This window comes from Lissotriton helveticus, chromosome 1_1 (assembly GCF_964261635.1).
Source record: "Lissotriton helveticus chromosome 1_1, aLisHel1.1, whole genome shotgun sequence".
NCBI classification, from domain to species: domain Eukaryota; kingdom Metazoa; phylum Chordata; class Amphibia; order Caudata; family Salamandridae; genus Lissotriton; species Lissotriton helveticus.
Window position 1 is genome coordinate 232598256 of NC_136057.1, and position 15651 is coordinate 232613906.

At 44.7% G+C, this 15651-nt stretch overlaps 1 protein-coding gene across 3 annotated transcripts in view; it reads left to right on the forward strand.

The window, feature by feature from the left end:
* Nucleotides 1–15651, forward strand: part of LOC144788347 (membrane-spanning 4-domains subfamily A member 4A-like) — a 184498-nt gene that overhangs the window by 122819 nt on the left and 46028 nt on the right. The gene's annotated exons all lie outside the window — the stretch shown is intronic.

Genomic DNA, 15651 nt, shown 5'->3' on the forward strand with positions numbered 1-15651 from the left:
TACATAAAAAAAGGAAATGCACTATATTCTGTGATCCTGCGATGTTGAAATATTCCATGGTGCACAATGGCGTCAAATGAAACAGCGAAACATGCAGGGAAACCAATATATGGTGATTACACCCGCTTGCGTAATTAATAGTAACTTGTGGGGAAGAAATCCTACCACAAGAGCACATTAAGCAAGAGCGAGTGACTGCTTGTGCTGCTGTTTATGTCCTGTTGCACTAAGCACTAGTTTCTTGGAGCAAAACACATCCTCACATCCATTTTGGATGCAAGGGAGTGTATTTGCACCAAGTATGTAGTGCTCAATACAGAATTGCTCTTCTCGCATATTTCTGAATAATCTCACCGAATGTTTGGGTAAATCCATGTGATTACATTATACAGAATTGCGAGAGTTAAATACGCCCGTATCACTGAATCACCAACAAGTTCATTGACACTTCAGAATAGGCTGAAGCCTCACATGAAATATGGGATTGCAACCTATAGACTGGCTCCCCACAGTAGAAAGGCCCTTGAAGGTGTTGATGGTGGAGAAGGCCCACAGGGTTTTTTGCTAAATATACTATTGCAGGGATATCTTAAGGATTTTGGGGACCCCGGGCAAAAGATAATTTGATAAAAGATAAGTTGAGGCCACCTGCTCAGAACAACTTTGAATATATTATCAATTTTTAGCTCATTCAAGCCATGTTCGAAATTGGGTTTGTGTTTGGCACAGGTATGCATTATGTCCAAACAGAAACCACAATCCTAGTCAGGGTAAGTCCGAAGCACACTATAAATTAATCTGTGCTTACCCTGTGGTAGCTTGGCACAGAGCAGGTGGGCTTAACTTAATGTGTAAAGTATGTGTGCAACACTTCAAACAGTAACACAGTGAAAACACCCCAAAACGTTCCACAACGTCGATATTCTCTCACTACAGCGCCGGCGATTCAGTTGTTTTCCGATGCATCTGTTCTGGAAGAAATGTGCTGGTTCTGAGTGCAATACTCCGGTATTGTTCCCGCAACAGCGGTGATACTTCGATTCTGCTTCATGCAGTAGGGGGTGCATTGGTTTCACTGGAGAAAGCACCTGGATCCCCTTTCAAAGGACCTGACATTGGGGGCAGGAAGCAAGACTTTGATATCCCTAAGTCTCAAAACAGGAGGCAAGCTAGCATGGCCTTGGAGACCACTCTGGGTTCAAGCAAGAGTTCAATTCTTACTAAGCAGGGGCCGAGGGTAGCAGGCAGCAGAGAAGCATAGCAGAAAAGCAGTTCTTCCGTAACTGCAGTTCAGCAGAGTGGCAGTCATGTAGCAGCACAACAGTCCTTCTTCCTGGCAGAGTTTCTTTACAGGTCTGGAAGTGTCCCATTTCGTGGGATCAGAGACCCATAACTTATACCCTGCTGTGCCTTTGAAATGGAGGTGACTTGGGGAAAACTGATGTTCCCAAGGGGCAAGATGGCCGCCGAGGCACTGTGGGAGTAAGTCGCACCTAGACCCCTCTCCTGCTGTTGGGAAAAGAATCCAGGCGCTAATGGAGAACCACAAACAGGATGCAATCTACAGTCTCGATCTACCGCGGAGGCTTTATTAACTTGGCAAATCTAGTCAAGAAAACAAAATCGTGGTACTTCAGAATCTTTAAGGTATTGACTGCAGGTATGGCCACACGAGGAAAAGAAAAAGCCCAACAGTTATCCATGTCGAGCACTACAAGCGTTACAAGCAAGGAATCATTTCAAAAGGATTCGAGCAAATCAGGCGCTATCCCTAAAACAAAAGTGCCAACTAATAACAAAAAGGTAACCCCCACGGTCTCCACCTTAACTAAGACACAACTAAGAAAGCTGGAGAAAGCCGGCGAAAAAGAGAAAATGCCAAATCAAAACAAAGACTTGAGAAGCGCTACCAACGCGCCAGCGATACGAGATGCGGCGGAAAGAAAGAGGAGTGATACCGTGTATCGGCAGCCTCTAGTGTCCGAGGCTTTTGGTGCCAAGGTGAGAGCGGAGGCATCGGAAAGCCCTGGAGTTCCAGGATCTCGGCGAGACGCGCCTGTCAAACCGCCCGCAGGAGTAGCACAGAACGTCCTCGAGGACGCAAGCCAAAGCGTTGCCAAGCAACCAGAACCTACGGAGCTCACGCTTCCCGCGTTGGAACACCAGACGGCAGCTCAGGCACAGTCAGACGGCGGCGCTTTGGAGAATGGACAGACGCTGGCACTGCAGGACTACGACCCGGCTCAAAAGGTGAGAGAGGCAAGTTGTGGGGGTTTGATATCGAATACAGGGCAAATGCTGGAAGCCCTTAAAGAGGTAGAGGATGAAATCAGAGGAGAGCAGCTACAAGCCAAAGGCAAAGAGGCTACTGTGCAGGAGACATACGATGGCAATATGGAAGGGGCAGTCTGCATTGATGGGGCTGAAGTGGCTGATGGCGATGGTTTCTTTTCTGTCCCAGAGGAAACAGAGTCAGAATCAGAGCCAACACTTGCAAGTAGCGAGGAGGAAAATGACATGTTAGGCTCACTTTCAAGCTCTGAGGATAGCGACACTTCTAGAGGGAGAAGCACGCAAAAGAAGCGTAAATCTGCAGCAAGAAGAGCAGGCTCCCCACAGAACATGCATAAGGGAACAACTAACAGGCTTGTATGGGACTATTCCGCTACCTCTAGTTTATACAAGGAGGATGAAAAAGAGACACCAAATGAGGGGGGGAAGCTGGACTTGATGTTTGCCACATTGAAACAAATACAAATGGAGGCAAGGGCGGAAAGCCGAAGAGCCAGACACGACACAAAAAAAATCCAAGCCTCAATTAGGAAAATAAATAAAAAATTTGAAGAGGTAGAGGAAAGAGTCATTGAAGTGGAGGAAAGAACTGGCCGCTTAGAGGACGAAGTAAATGAGTGGCAAGCGTCCAAAGAGGGACAGAATAAGGCCATGGAAGATCTACAGTGGAAGGTGGAGGATTTGGAGAATCGCCAGAGACGCAACAATGCTAGACTCCTGGGAATTGAGGAAGGGATTGAGGGACAAGATCCCAGAGGTTTTGTTGTTAAGCTGCTAAAGGGAGCATTCCCGGAGGTACCATGGAACTGGGAACAGGAGGTGCAGAGGGCCCATAGGTATCCACTCTTTGTAAAGAAAAATCATAAGGAAGGCTCAGGAACACTACCCAGGGCTATGCTAGTATTTTTTGGGAACTACCTGGCAAGACAAGAGCTTATGGAGAGAGCCAGGCCTGACGCCAAAAAATCAGTGGATGGGGTAACTTTTTTTGCAAGACCCGACTTTTGCCATATAACAGTGGAGAGGCGTTGGAGGCTAAGACAACTGATTAATGAGTTTAAGTCCCATGGAGCAGAGGCATACTTAATGTTCCCAGCGAAATTGAAGGTCATAGTCGCAGGTCGCACTAGAATGTTCTTTTCTGAAATAAAAGCGGGGGAATTTTTGACAGAACTACAAGAACAAAGAGGGGCCAGGAGAAAATAATGAAGGATACCTGATTATGCCTAACAAGAAAATGTAGTAGGCGATAAGAGGGCAGGGGAGGGGGGGCGACTCTACAGTGCTAAGCGGACACGCATAGGTCAGGGATGACCTATTTGCCTGTCATAGAGGGGGGGCTTTCGGGGTGGGGGGCGTCAAGGGGGGGGGGAGAGGGAAGGGAAGAAGTCATGGGTGTAAGGTGGTGGTTTAAAAAAATACAGATTTGTAAAGTTTGGTGTGTAACACTTAAAGAATGCATAGAAAAAGATAAAAAGTCAAAAAAGTGGATGTGGAGCTGGCAAGTTCTAAATCTGAATTATGGCAGTTAGGATAATGTCGATTAACATCTGCGGGCTAAATAATATGGAAAAAAGACAGAAGCTATCTTCATTGCTGCGATACTGGAAAATAGATATAACCTGTATACAGGAAACACACATAGCAGCTGAAGAAAAGTTTCTACTTGGCCAAATGGGATTTGAGATTCTTGCTAGTACAGGTCAAGAGGGAAGACATAAGGGGGTGGCAATTCTGGCCAGAAAAGGAGTAGCCCAAATTAAAAAGAAAAAAGAGGATTCTGATGGAAGATGGGTGATACTAGACATAGAAACAGCCATGGGAAGATGTACTTTGGTTTCGCTATATGGTCCAAATGAAGATGATCCGGCATTAGTAGATTTTATTGACAGGGAGTTGGCCTTGTGGCCAGAGCCAGTGATCTGTTGTGGGGATCTCAATATCAATGGGCTGAATGGAATATTAGAGGCAAGTGGAGGTAGATATCAGGGAAGGAAAAAAAAGGTGTATAAAGCTGTACTAAACCTCGCTAGATATAACTCGCTGGTGGATATATGGCTGGAATTTAACCCATTAGGCACTGGCAGTACTTTTTACTCAGCACCCCATCAAACAGTAGCTCGACTGGACTACTTCCTTATCTCTAGCTCTTTAGTTAGCAGGGCTAAAATAGAATGTCTTCCAAGAATAATGTCGGATCATAATCCGTTGGTATTAAGCCTAGCATCGACACAAAAAGTAGGGAAAGCTAAATCAATATGGACATTTGAGAGAGGTTTGCTGAAAGAAGAAGACTATATTGTAAGGATGAAAGATTGGATGACTCAATTTTGGGATATAAATAGATACTCAGCCTCGGCAGACATGGTTTGGGATAGTTTTAAAGCGGGAATAAGGGGAGAGACACTGAGTTATACATTACGAAGAAATAAAGAAGAAAAAGAAATGGTGGAAGAGGAAATTAGAACTCTGATCGAGCTGGAGAAGATGCTATTAGATGCAATAGAAAGACGAGAGCCCATCGATCAGATACTAGTGGCTATAGAGGCGCAAAAGGCGGAAACAGGGATCACCTTGGCACAAAAAACAGCAAGAAAATACCTAGCAAATAAAGAAAAATGCTATGAATACAACGAGAGGGTGGGGCACCTGCTTGCAATAAGAACTAGGCAATCGTTAGCTGCAGGTGAGATTAAAGAAATTAAGGACGACAACGGAGTAACTGTTAATAAAGTTGAGGAGGTACAGGAGGTGTTTAGAAGATTTTATGAGAGGCTTTATGACCAGGATAAAAATGATAAAGAGATAGAGCTGAAAAGCCTGGAATATCTAAGGGAAAGCCTGCAAGAGGGATTGAGCATAGAAGAAAGGGACAAATTGGATATGCAGCTAACGGTGCAGGAGATAAGGGACGCAATATTTAGCTTACCCTCTGGTAAAGCAACAGGCCAGGATCAGATCCCGGTAGAGTTTTATAAAACTTTTTGGGAGACATTAGCTAAAGATATTTGGTCAATTTGCTGCTTGGCACAGGGAGGTAGAATAGTTCCCCAATCTTGGGCGGGCGCTGATATAATTGTTATATTAAAAAAAGATAAATCCCCCACTGAGCCGGGTTCTTACAGACCTATCACTCTGCTCAATGCCGATGCAAAAATATTCTCAAAGGCATTGGCTAATAGATTGAGTAAGGTGATAGAGAGGGTGGTGTGCCCCATGCAGCATGGGTTTATACCCGGGAAAGGAACTACCGAACATATTAGACAGCTGATTACCATTCTGGATGCTGAGGCAGCCTCGGGGGACCCTGTCGCGGCTATCTTTTTGGATGCTGAGAAGGCTTTTGACAGGGTCTCTTGGGTCTACCTATGGAAGGCTATGGAGTGGGCTGGTATTGGTCGAGGGTATATAACCGCAATTCAGGCACTATATAAACATCCTAGTGCCAGGATACGCATTAATAGATCATATTCCAATGCAGTACAGATCAGACGGGGAACTAGGCAGGGATGTCCAGCTTCACCTCTATTATTCGCAATTTATTTAGATCCTTATCTGAGAAGACTTACAAAAAATAGGCGGATTAAGCCAGTCTTATTGCATGGAAAGAAGTATAAAATATTTGCTTACGCAGACGACGTGGCTGTTATAACACCTACACCAGAGGAGTCATTGGCTGAGATAGAACAGGAGGCAAGAAAATTTGGAGAGGTATCGGGATATTCAATAAATAAGGGAAAAACACAAATAGTTCAGAATAGACATAGTACATTTTTAGATGTAAGAGTTGTCTCAGACACAAAATACCTGGGTATTAAGGTGACAGCGGATTTGGGAAAGTTAGTAGAGATAAATATGGAACCATTATTAGACAAAGTCAAAACCAATTTGGAGAGGGTCAATAACTTACACTTGACTCTCATGGGTAGAATTAATTTTGTCAAAATGGTTACTTTTCCGAAATTTTTATATTTGTTTAGGGCAATTCCACTTTTTATTGAAGGGATATGGTTTAATAAAATAGAATCAGTAATTAATAAACTAATTTGGGCACAGGGGAAGACACGTAGGGCATACCGTTTTTTAACTCTGTCACGAGAAAGGGGAGGCTGGGGAGCACCTGACTTTAGATTCTATTACTGGGCAACAGCTCTTCAATACTCCAAAGGACTATTAGGTGGAAGCGCTCAGGAGGAGGAGGGGGGAAGAAAGGGTCCGGCTAATGTATATGAAGCCCTCTTAGGTAAAGTGGCAGAAAACGCCTTAGTAACAACAGTGGACTTCGCATATTTTAAGCATACAAAATTTAAGACCCTGAGTGCGATTTATAAAGTTTGGAAGGCAATAAGGAAAAGACTGGGACTGGGAAGGTATAACAGGTATTTAAGGCTTTATATGAACAACGATCTTCCAATGGAAATCTTCCGTGACACAGTTATGAGGGAATGGGATGTAAAAGGGATTAAGAAACTGGGGGACCTAATGGATGCAGAGGGGGTAATTTTAACATTCCAAAATATACAGCAACGATATAATATAGCTGGGAATAATTTCTTTAAATACCTCCAAGTGAGGAGTTACTTTCACACAAAAACAGGGGGTGTAGGAGGGATGAAGAGCTGTAGGGTAATGGAATACCTGGGAAGCAGCCTGGCATGCTCAATAAGACAGCTGTATGCAGAGCTCCAAGTCTATAAGATAGACGATAGAGAAAAATACAGTAATAAATGGAGAGAACAGGTAAAGGCTCGACCGGAAGATTTACAAACTTCTTTAGATTATGGTCGAACTATCTTATGCTCAGCGACACTTCAAACTCAACATTATAAAACAGTCTATTCATTATATTTCACACCAGCCAGAATAGCCAGTTGGGGCGGCTCCTCTGGAATAACGTGTCCAAGGTGTAATTCTACAGAGGCTAATATAACACATATGTTTGCAAACTGTCCACAACTGTATACTCTAAAACTGGCGATAGAAGAGTTTTTGGATAAATCACTGGGAATACAAACAAAATTAACTGAGGAGCTGATAATCTTGGGGGTAAGCCTAGATGTAAATACAACCTATCCAGAATTTTTATTCATGGTCACGGCAGTATTTAGGATAATTGTAGCCAAAGCATGGAAGGAGAAAACAGCACCGACATTTCAAACGTGGGTAGCTAGACTACTATCTACATATAACCTGGAGAGGGCCATATATGATAGAAGAGGAAGGAAGGCAAAAGCTCTGGGTGATAAGATATGGCTACCTATTGAGAAATGGAAATGCAGGAAATCTGTCTCTGATAGTAGTTGAGAAATTTGTTAACTCTATAAGGTTTATGGAGAGAACGCAGGACGTATTATTTTGAAGACTGGTGGTCTTGGCTGCCTCTCTTCTCGGATGGCTTGAATATGTATTTTGGTTCTCTTCCCTTTTGTTTTGTTTACTTTTTTATTTTTTTATCTGCTGTTTTGTTTACTTGTTTGGTAATACAAATCTGTATTTGTTGCAAATGACTATGTAATGCTGTAAACACACCGGATGTAAAAGAAAAATTTGGGGGGGGAAAAATTTTGTCTGAATAAAGATATTTAAAAAAAAAAAAAAAAAATGAAATGGAGGTGACTTCAAAGAGGAGGTTTGAAGTGCACTGAAGTCCTCCCTTCTCAGCCCTGGCTCCAGACTCACTACAAGGTGGTAGTCAAACTTTGTGGGGGGGGGGGACAGGATACTGCCCATTCAGGCGTAAGTGTCAGCTCCTTCCTCCAATCCTTCCCAGGATGCGCCATCATGATGCAGATGGGCACTCATTCACACCTAACCTACCTTTGTATGTGGCTGGCTAGAGGGAAAGTACAAATTACTGCTGTTTCCCACCCCAGACGTGTATTGAAGACAGGCTGTAGGCATACAGAACTTTAAGAGCAGAGAAATGCAATCTTTCTAAAAGTGGCATTTCTAAAATGGTAACTTATGAGAGGGGCAGGCCTCATAGTAGTGAAAATCGAATTTAGGTTTAGAATTTATGAAGAAAACATATTGAATGACCTCACATGAGGGAGATTGTGTCACACAGTACCCTCAGGACACTGTATGAGACAGTCTGAGGAGTACAGAGAACAGGGGCCTCGTATATGTATAGGTTACATTAGTGAGCATAAAACCAAGGGGAGGTCCTGGCACATACCAGCATGCAAAAAGACTAATATGGCTATACAACATTTGCTTGCTCAACAAAGTGGGAGGAGAGACATTTCTTCTTACATCAGCAAGAATAGCCTGGCAGTTCTATACTAGGAGCAGGTGCATTCTAATAGCTAGGTCCCTCTGAGCATGTGCAAGGCTCCAGAAGAGGGAGAAAGCACATGGCAAGCACATGGCTAACTTAAATGGCTGCCAAGTAAAAAATGGCTTTCAGCTCATGCTAACAGATTCCTGCAATCTTTAACACCGTGGCCAAAGGTAGTGCACTCTACTAGGGACTTACAGATAAATTAAATATACCAATAGTGGATATGTTAATTAAACCAGGTTTAGGGGAGAAGTGCATGCACTTTAGCACTGGTCAGCAGTAGTAAAGGTTCAACAGAAAGAATACAACAAACAGTGCATGTAAGCAGGCAAAAGGTTTGGAAAGACCACCCTAAGGCTGCCATGTCAAACACACACCCTCAGCAACTATGGTGTGATCATTAACAACATTCTTTGTTGGCCCACAAACCTTCAAGGGGACCCCAGTCCTTCAGGGGCCCTCCGTTTAGTGCAAAGCTTTTTAATATTTATGAGATATTGGAGACCTGGGAGTATCTTTTCCTATTATGCCGGGGACCCAATAATTTATGCATTGTATCACTGTCTGGAACTGTCCTGAAAGCTTAATGATGGGAGCCATAGAAAGGTGGATGCCTCAGCCAGAGCCCACTTTGCCCATGCCGAAAAATGTCTCTGTACTCTGGGCGCATGAAGGAGGGGAATTTATTTTGGCTACAGCGGGCTAGTCCCATAGAAAAATATGAACTAACAGCCTGATTCATGTACAGGCCGTTTTGCGTGGCCCTAATAGCGAATCATAGCGACTCGCTATTGAGGACACGCAAAACGGCATTCATGTAGGAATTGCTAATTAAATAGCGATTCCTACATGTTCTTTATTTGCGAGTAGCAATTTGCTACTCGCAAAAACTCCCCATTCATTCCTATGGGCCAAGAGGCCCATAGGAATGAATGGGGAGTATCCCTTATTTGCGAGTAGCAATTTGCTACTCGCAAATAAGATAGCGATTTTAAGGGTGCCAGGGGGGTCCAAAGGACACCCTGTAGCACCCCTAAAAAGCACATTTGAACAGGTGTTGCGCACACACATGTCCAAAGGACATGTGTGTGTGCAACATGCAACTTAGAAAAATGCTTTTAAAAGCATTTCTCTGAGTTTTTGCTATTTACCGAGAGGTCTGACCTCTCGGTAAATAGCGGCCCCAAAAGTGCTAAATCGCAATTTCTTGATGTGTCATGAATAGCATTTGAGGAATCTCTAATAGAGATTCCTTAAATGCTATTCCTCGCATATTTGCGACTTCTTAAATAGCGATTTTTGCATTTGGGATCATGAATACCAAATGCAAAAATCGCACTCGCAAAGGGCCAGATTCTCAGAATCTGGCCCTTTTGCGAGCGCTATTGGCTACATGAATCAGGCTGATTGTTGTGAAAGATTTAACAAATAATATTTCCATAACTAAGAACCTTTGTTTAATTTCTCAGGCCCTGAGTGATCTTCTCAGGTCAAACAAGGCTAATCAAGAAAGATAGAAGAGGACAGATGACCTTGACTTGTCATCAGTAAGAGGTGCAGTGGGTCGTCCACTTCAAGAATCAATCTAGGAAGACTATTACATTTAAATAAAAGACCTATAAAGCTTAAAAAATCTAAATGGGATAGCTCTTAGAATCCTGTTACCTATTCTTCCTGCTTTTTCCTTGATGACCTCTGCCACGAGAGGAAGCACGAGCTACACCTTGTGAAGCCTATTTGTTTCTTTACCTTTCATATTAATAGAACATGAAATAATACAATGCTTCTTTGCCACCTGGTTACCAATGATAACAATGTTGACCATGAATATATGTCACTGAAGTGAGACTTTTGGGTCGAATTCTGAATTCTAGAAAACTAGAATTCACACCCCAACCCAGGGCATCAAGCAAAGTTGCTCTCCTGTGTTGTGTAAAAAAAGAGACAGCAGAAATGGGACATCTACTAAGATTTAAAGCATCTTTGTTGCCTCCTAGAACTGGGACACTGTGCGTTGCCAAGGGCTACTGCAGGCACCCTTGCACTATGGTAAAAGGGGGCCTGCATTACAACCAGGATTATTTTTGTTCAGGAAGGGTTATCTTCCTGCACAAAACAATCATTATAGGCATAATTGTCACTCTATGTGTGCTGGGTAATGCAGCACATGTAAAAAGAGGAAATAACAAGGAAAAATAAAGATATTTCTCAATGTTACACCTAATTTGTAAAGGAGTAACATTTTGACACATTCCCAAGTTTACAAGTCCTTGTAGATCTGAGAATACGCCAAAATATATGGGTGGCTGCATGGGAACTGGGTTGAGGACGAGCCATACATACACACAGCGTTAAGTTAGCATAGGTTTATTAGATGCTTGAAACGCCATTTTTAGGTCGAGCAGACCTGCATTCAAAGCGAAGCTTTGATTGCTGTGTCTGCTTCTAGACCTATTGTGAGCCGTATTTGGGAATGTGGACAACAGTCAGACGCGCGCTTTTGCAGTCTCAGTTTTGACCGCGGGAGCGCGCGTCTGAGCCGCGCTTGCGCAGACGAACTCACAGCCCCTGCTTTCGCTTCCCTCGCATGCATTAACGGCGCGCACACAGACACAGCCAGCCCCCACCCCTCTTCATGCACGCACACACACACACAGGCGCGCACACACATACACACGCTGCCGCCCCCCCCCTGCACACACACAGACACGCACGCATACACACGCCGCCCCCCCCCGCCCCCACACACACACACAGTGGTTGGGTGTCACGGGCAGCGCGGGCCCTTGTTTTTTCTTCTTCTTCAAAGGGGCTGGCGTCAACGCGTCTGGAAGTTAGTGAGAAGCCTTGAATAAAACGTGGCTTGCGTCAAGTTACAGCGCTGTAGTGAGGAAAACAGAGACGGCGCTTTAAAGACGAGACATGCACACAGTCTGCAGCAGCTTTGCAGAGTTACAGCGCTGTAGTGAGGAAAACAGAGACGGCGCTTTAAAGACGGAGACATGCACACAGTCTGCAGCAGCTTTGCAGAGTTACAGCGCTGTAGTGAGGAAAACAGAGACGGCGCTCTAAAGACGGAGACGCATACACAGGCACACACACACTGCATACACACACGCACCCCCCCTTAAACAGACCCCCGCACACACAGACAGACACACGCTCAGACAAACTCGAACACACACAGACACACGCGCGTACACCCCCCCCACTCACGGGCTCTCGCGCACACATACACACGCGCACAGACACACACACATATCCCCCCTCCACTCACCGTGACATACAGGCTCCGCACTCCTCTGGTGTTTTCTTCGGTGCATCACCATACGCGGGGCTTCCCTCATGCTGGTTTCTTCTTCTGGTCTACTACGGCGCTGACGTCAGTACGCCCAGGGCGCGTGCACGGGCACGGCCTAGTTTGATTTGCGGACAGTCGCAGAATCGAAAGCACAGACTTTCAGTGAGTGTTTATTTTTATTTATTTATTTAAATGGATTGTTATGACTACTTCTATTTGTCTTCTGTTTTAAAAATACTATGCATTAGAATACCGTATGCAGGCTTATCCAAGGGCTAATGGAGAAAAAGTATGACTTGTGAAAGTGAGTTAATACTTTTTTTGATGTATATTATATTTCCAACTCTAGGCATGCTTATACTTGTTTCCAGCAAGATGGCTCTGTTTCTCAATTCCAAGTGAATATCTTCTAATCAGCTGTATTTAATTCTCACTAAAAACATTTCCCGGCTTCTTTACTGTGGTTGTCTAGCCATCTCCCTTGGTGCATTTAATTATTTTTCAGAAAGTGTCCTTTTACTGCATCGTGACATAGGGGCATATTACCAAGCAATAGCGATAATTATCGCTATTGCTTGGTTAGAGACAAATTTTTACCGCTGAGCTGCGGCGATTTTTACCGCAGATAAACCTTGGTATTACCAAGGTTTATCGCAAATGCGATAAAAAACGGCCGCAATGCATGAATATCGCTGAAAAGTCAGCGCTATTCAATGCTCTTAGCCATGTTATCCACCTCCCATTGGATAACATGGCTAAAAACTGCTCAGGGCAGGTGTTAGCTTTTGGAGATAATCGCGCTTAGCGCGAATATCTCCAAAAGTTGGTAATAGGAGATAGCGATGTTAGCGATTGTTTCCAGTCGCTAACATCTTGGCACACCCACTTTGCATGTCATTAGTGATAAATATCACTGACATGCAAAGTGGGGCCCAAGATGGTCGCTATCTCCTACTAGCTGTCGCTAACTGGTGTTAGCGACAGCTAGGTAATAGGGAGATCATTTTATCTCCGCTTTCTTGGCTTTTAAAGCCAAAAAAGCGGAGATAAATCCCCTTGATAATATGCCCCATAGTTCTCACAATTCATGCGGAGAGTGAGGGATTCTGCCGTCTGTCAAAAGCAGACAGAATGTAAACAGCTCTTAATAGTTTTTGATAAAAATATTTAGCACTTTCCATAAGACTGAAAGCACGTGGGCAACCTTGGTTTGTGTTATCCACTTAAAGTATTTTCAATCTGGGAAGTACAGAGCTCTTCATCGCAGAAGCCTAACGTTTCAAAGGTTGCAAGCTGAGATTCCTAAAAAATGGCGAATTTACTTTAGTTACTGTAAAGAGAAAACAGTACAGAACATTAGTCAACCATTTTCATGACCTTATTTAGCCCCCCCCCTTAATTACAATACAATATGATCAGTGATTTTATATATATCCAAGGCATTGTATAAAGCTGTTTTTAAAAACAAAATACATGCATAGTTCTGTTACTTGGGTGGATCTTGAAAACGGGGAGAGGTATGCACTTTTTTTCAGCTACTCTATTTCTGTACGAGGGTTGCTGCCAAGCTCATTTTGGCAAACGCCGTATTTACAGCGACGAATCGTCCACACACACACCCACAGCTGACCCGGACTAACAGCCAAGGCAAGTGGCGTCGCGAGTATATTAACATTAACAATGCAGCCCCCTGGGCCCCAGTAGAAGAGCGCCGAGCGCAGCAGCCACGCACCCACCTTCATTTTTAGGGCTCGGCTGAACGCGCGGAAGCGCGTCTCCGCCCAGAACTTATTGTGGCCGTGTCTCCTTCCCAGGAGACAATCCTGGCCGCGCGCATCGCCTTGGAGGCGATTCCAAACTGACACGCGCACGCGAACGAGCGCTGCGGCCAGGCGCTGTCTCCTGGGAAGGAGACACGCATGCGATAGCCTCACAGCCAGACATGCACATTGGGTAAACCCGCGGCTCGTGCTTGGCGGCGCCCTGTCCCTGCCCCCCCCCCCTCCATGAATGTCAATGCAGGCTCCGGCGGGAGGAACAACGGCCCCGAAGTAGAAAGTAAACAGAGAGCGCGCTGTGACGTCAGAGACGGGAGGCGGGGCCTCCGCGCCGGTGGGAGGAGGCTTGGAGCCGGCCAGGGCATCACGCAAGGGCCGGTGAGTGCTGGGCCTGGCCGGGCCTTATGGTTTCAGAAGGTGGGCGGCGGCGTGACAGGTTGAGGGCCCGCGGCGAGGAGCTGGAGAGCGGTTGTCAGGTGAGAGCACACGTGAGGGTTTCCACAGGTGGGGTGACATGGAGGCGTCATTCATAACTTACCGTGGCCTGTCAGCGAAGCCCTCCCCGGTGCTTCCTGTGAATGTAAATACTGCTTCCAGAAGTATCCCGGGGCCGCCGCGTGCACACTGGGAGTTACAACACCCCAGGGGGTTGGACCCCCTGTTCCCCAAACTTACCCTGCACGCAGCTGGGGGCCTGGGGCGCATGCCTGCTGTTGACAACTTGCAAACCACTCGGCCTTGCCCTAATTAGAGAGACAAAAACTCGAGGGATAGGTGCTAGTAAAGTTTGGTACAAACTTTACTCTTAATAATATGTCAAAAGTCAAACTAGTACTGTTGCACTTCCAAGTAATGCATTGATAAGGATGCTGCAGGCATGGTTACATAAACCAGCTACGGTGCGAGTTTGCAGACTGTCATTTAGTTACATAATTTTGAAGTTTCCAAGTTAACGTCTCTCCATGCACGCTCCCTTGCAAAAACCTCCAGTTATTCATTAGCTCACATAGGTTCACTGGTTTTACATGTGGTCTTGGATTGCACCATTCTCAGTTAGTTCTCTTGTAGGATTGCTATGCTCCCCTATCTCCACCCAAAGGAAGAGGTCTGCTGCAGTGTGCCCCTGCTTCCCAGTAGAAATTCCTTTATAGTGCAACATAAATACTGCTTCATTGGACTCAGTGAGTCAGGTGGTATCATATCACACCTTTTTCTGGTATGAGATCTACTTGTGCTCAATAAACATACCGAACTACTAATATTAGTTTTGTAGTAGTCACCACATCAGACAAGATTTGATTAGTGACCGCCATAGGCAAGATTATTAGCAGTAAACCCCTCGGTGCACCAGGGAGGGTTTGCTAGCAGTAATGTAAAAAAGTTTTCTCCGTTTCAAATGCCTGTTTGCTGGTAATACGTCATGGCTGTAGCTGAAACGCCCCTGTCACAAATGTAATAATAGTATCGTTTCCCTAAAACCACCTGAATTGGCACTTAAATATCACCTATAAAAAAATATTGGAAATGCAACCATCCCCCCCAACAAATCGTGTATGAACTCTGTAAATACGCACATCTTTGTCTCAAGTCGCACACTCAATTTCGGTAGACTTTTATTACTTAAACTAACCAATAGCTTGATGTATAGTAGGTTCGACTGCGCATAGGAGAGCTACTTACGGGAGCTTGTGACCTACCAGGAGAAGCCTGGACTACATTTACATAATTTACTAAAGGCTATTATGGCACCCATCTCAAAAGTTGAATGTTGCCAGTGAGTGCCCGTTTTTCCAGTCGCCGTGTAAATTGTACTGCCTCACACTCAGCTTGCCACTTCAAAGCACCCGGCTGCTCAGCAAAAATGTGCCTGCCAAGCTCAGCATTATCCTAAATGTTTATTTACAGTGTACTTACTACCTGCATGGTAAGAATTTCTGATTCAAGACTGAAGTGAATTCGGTAATATCATTTGTTTGACCTAATTTCTCTGCCTGCAC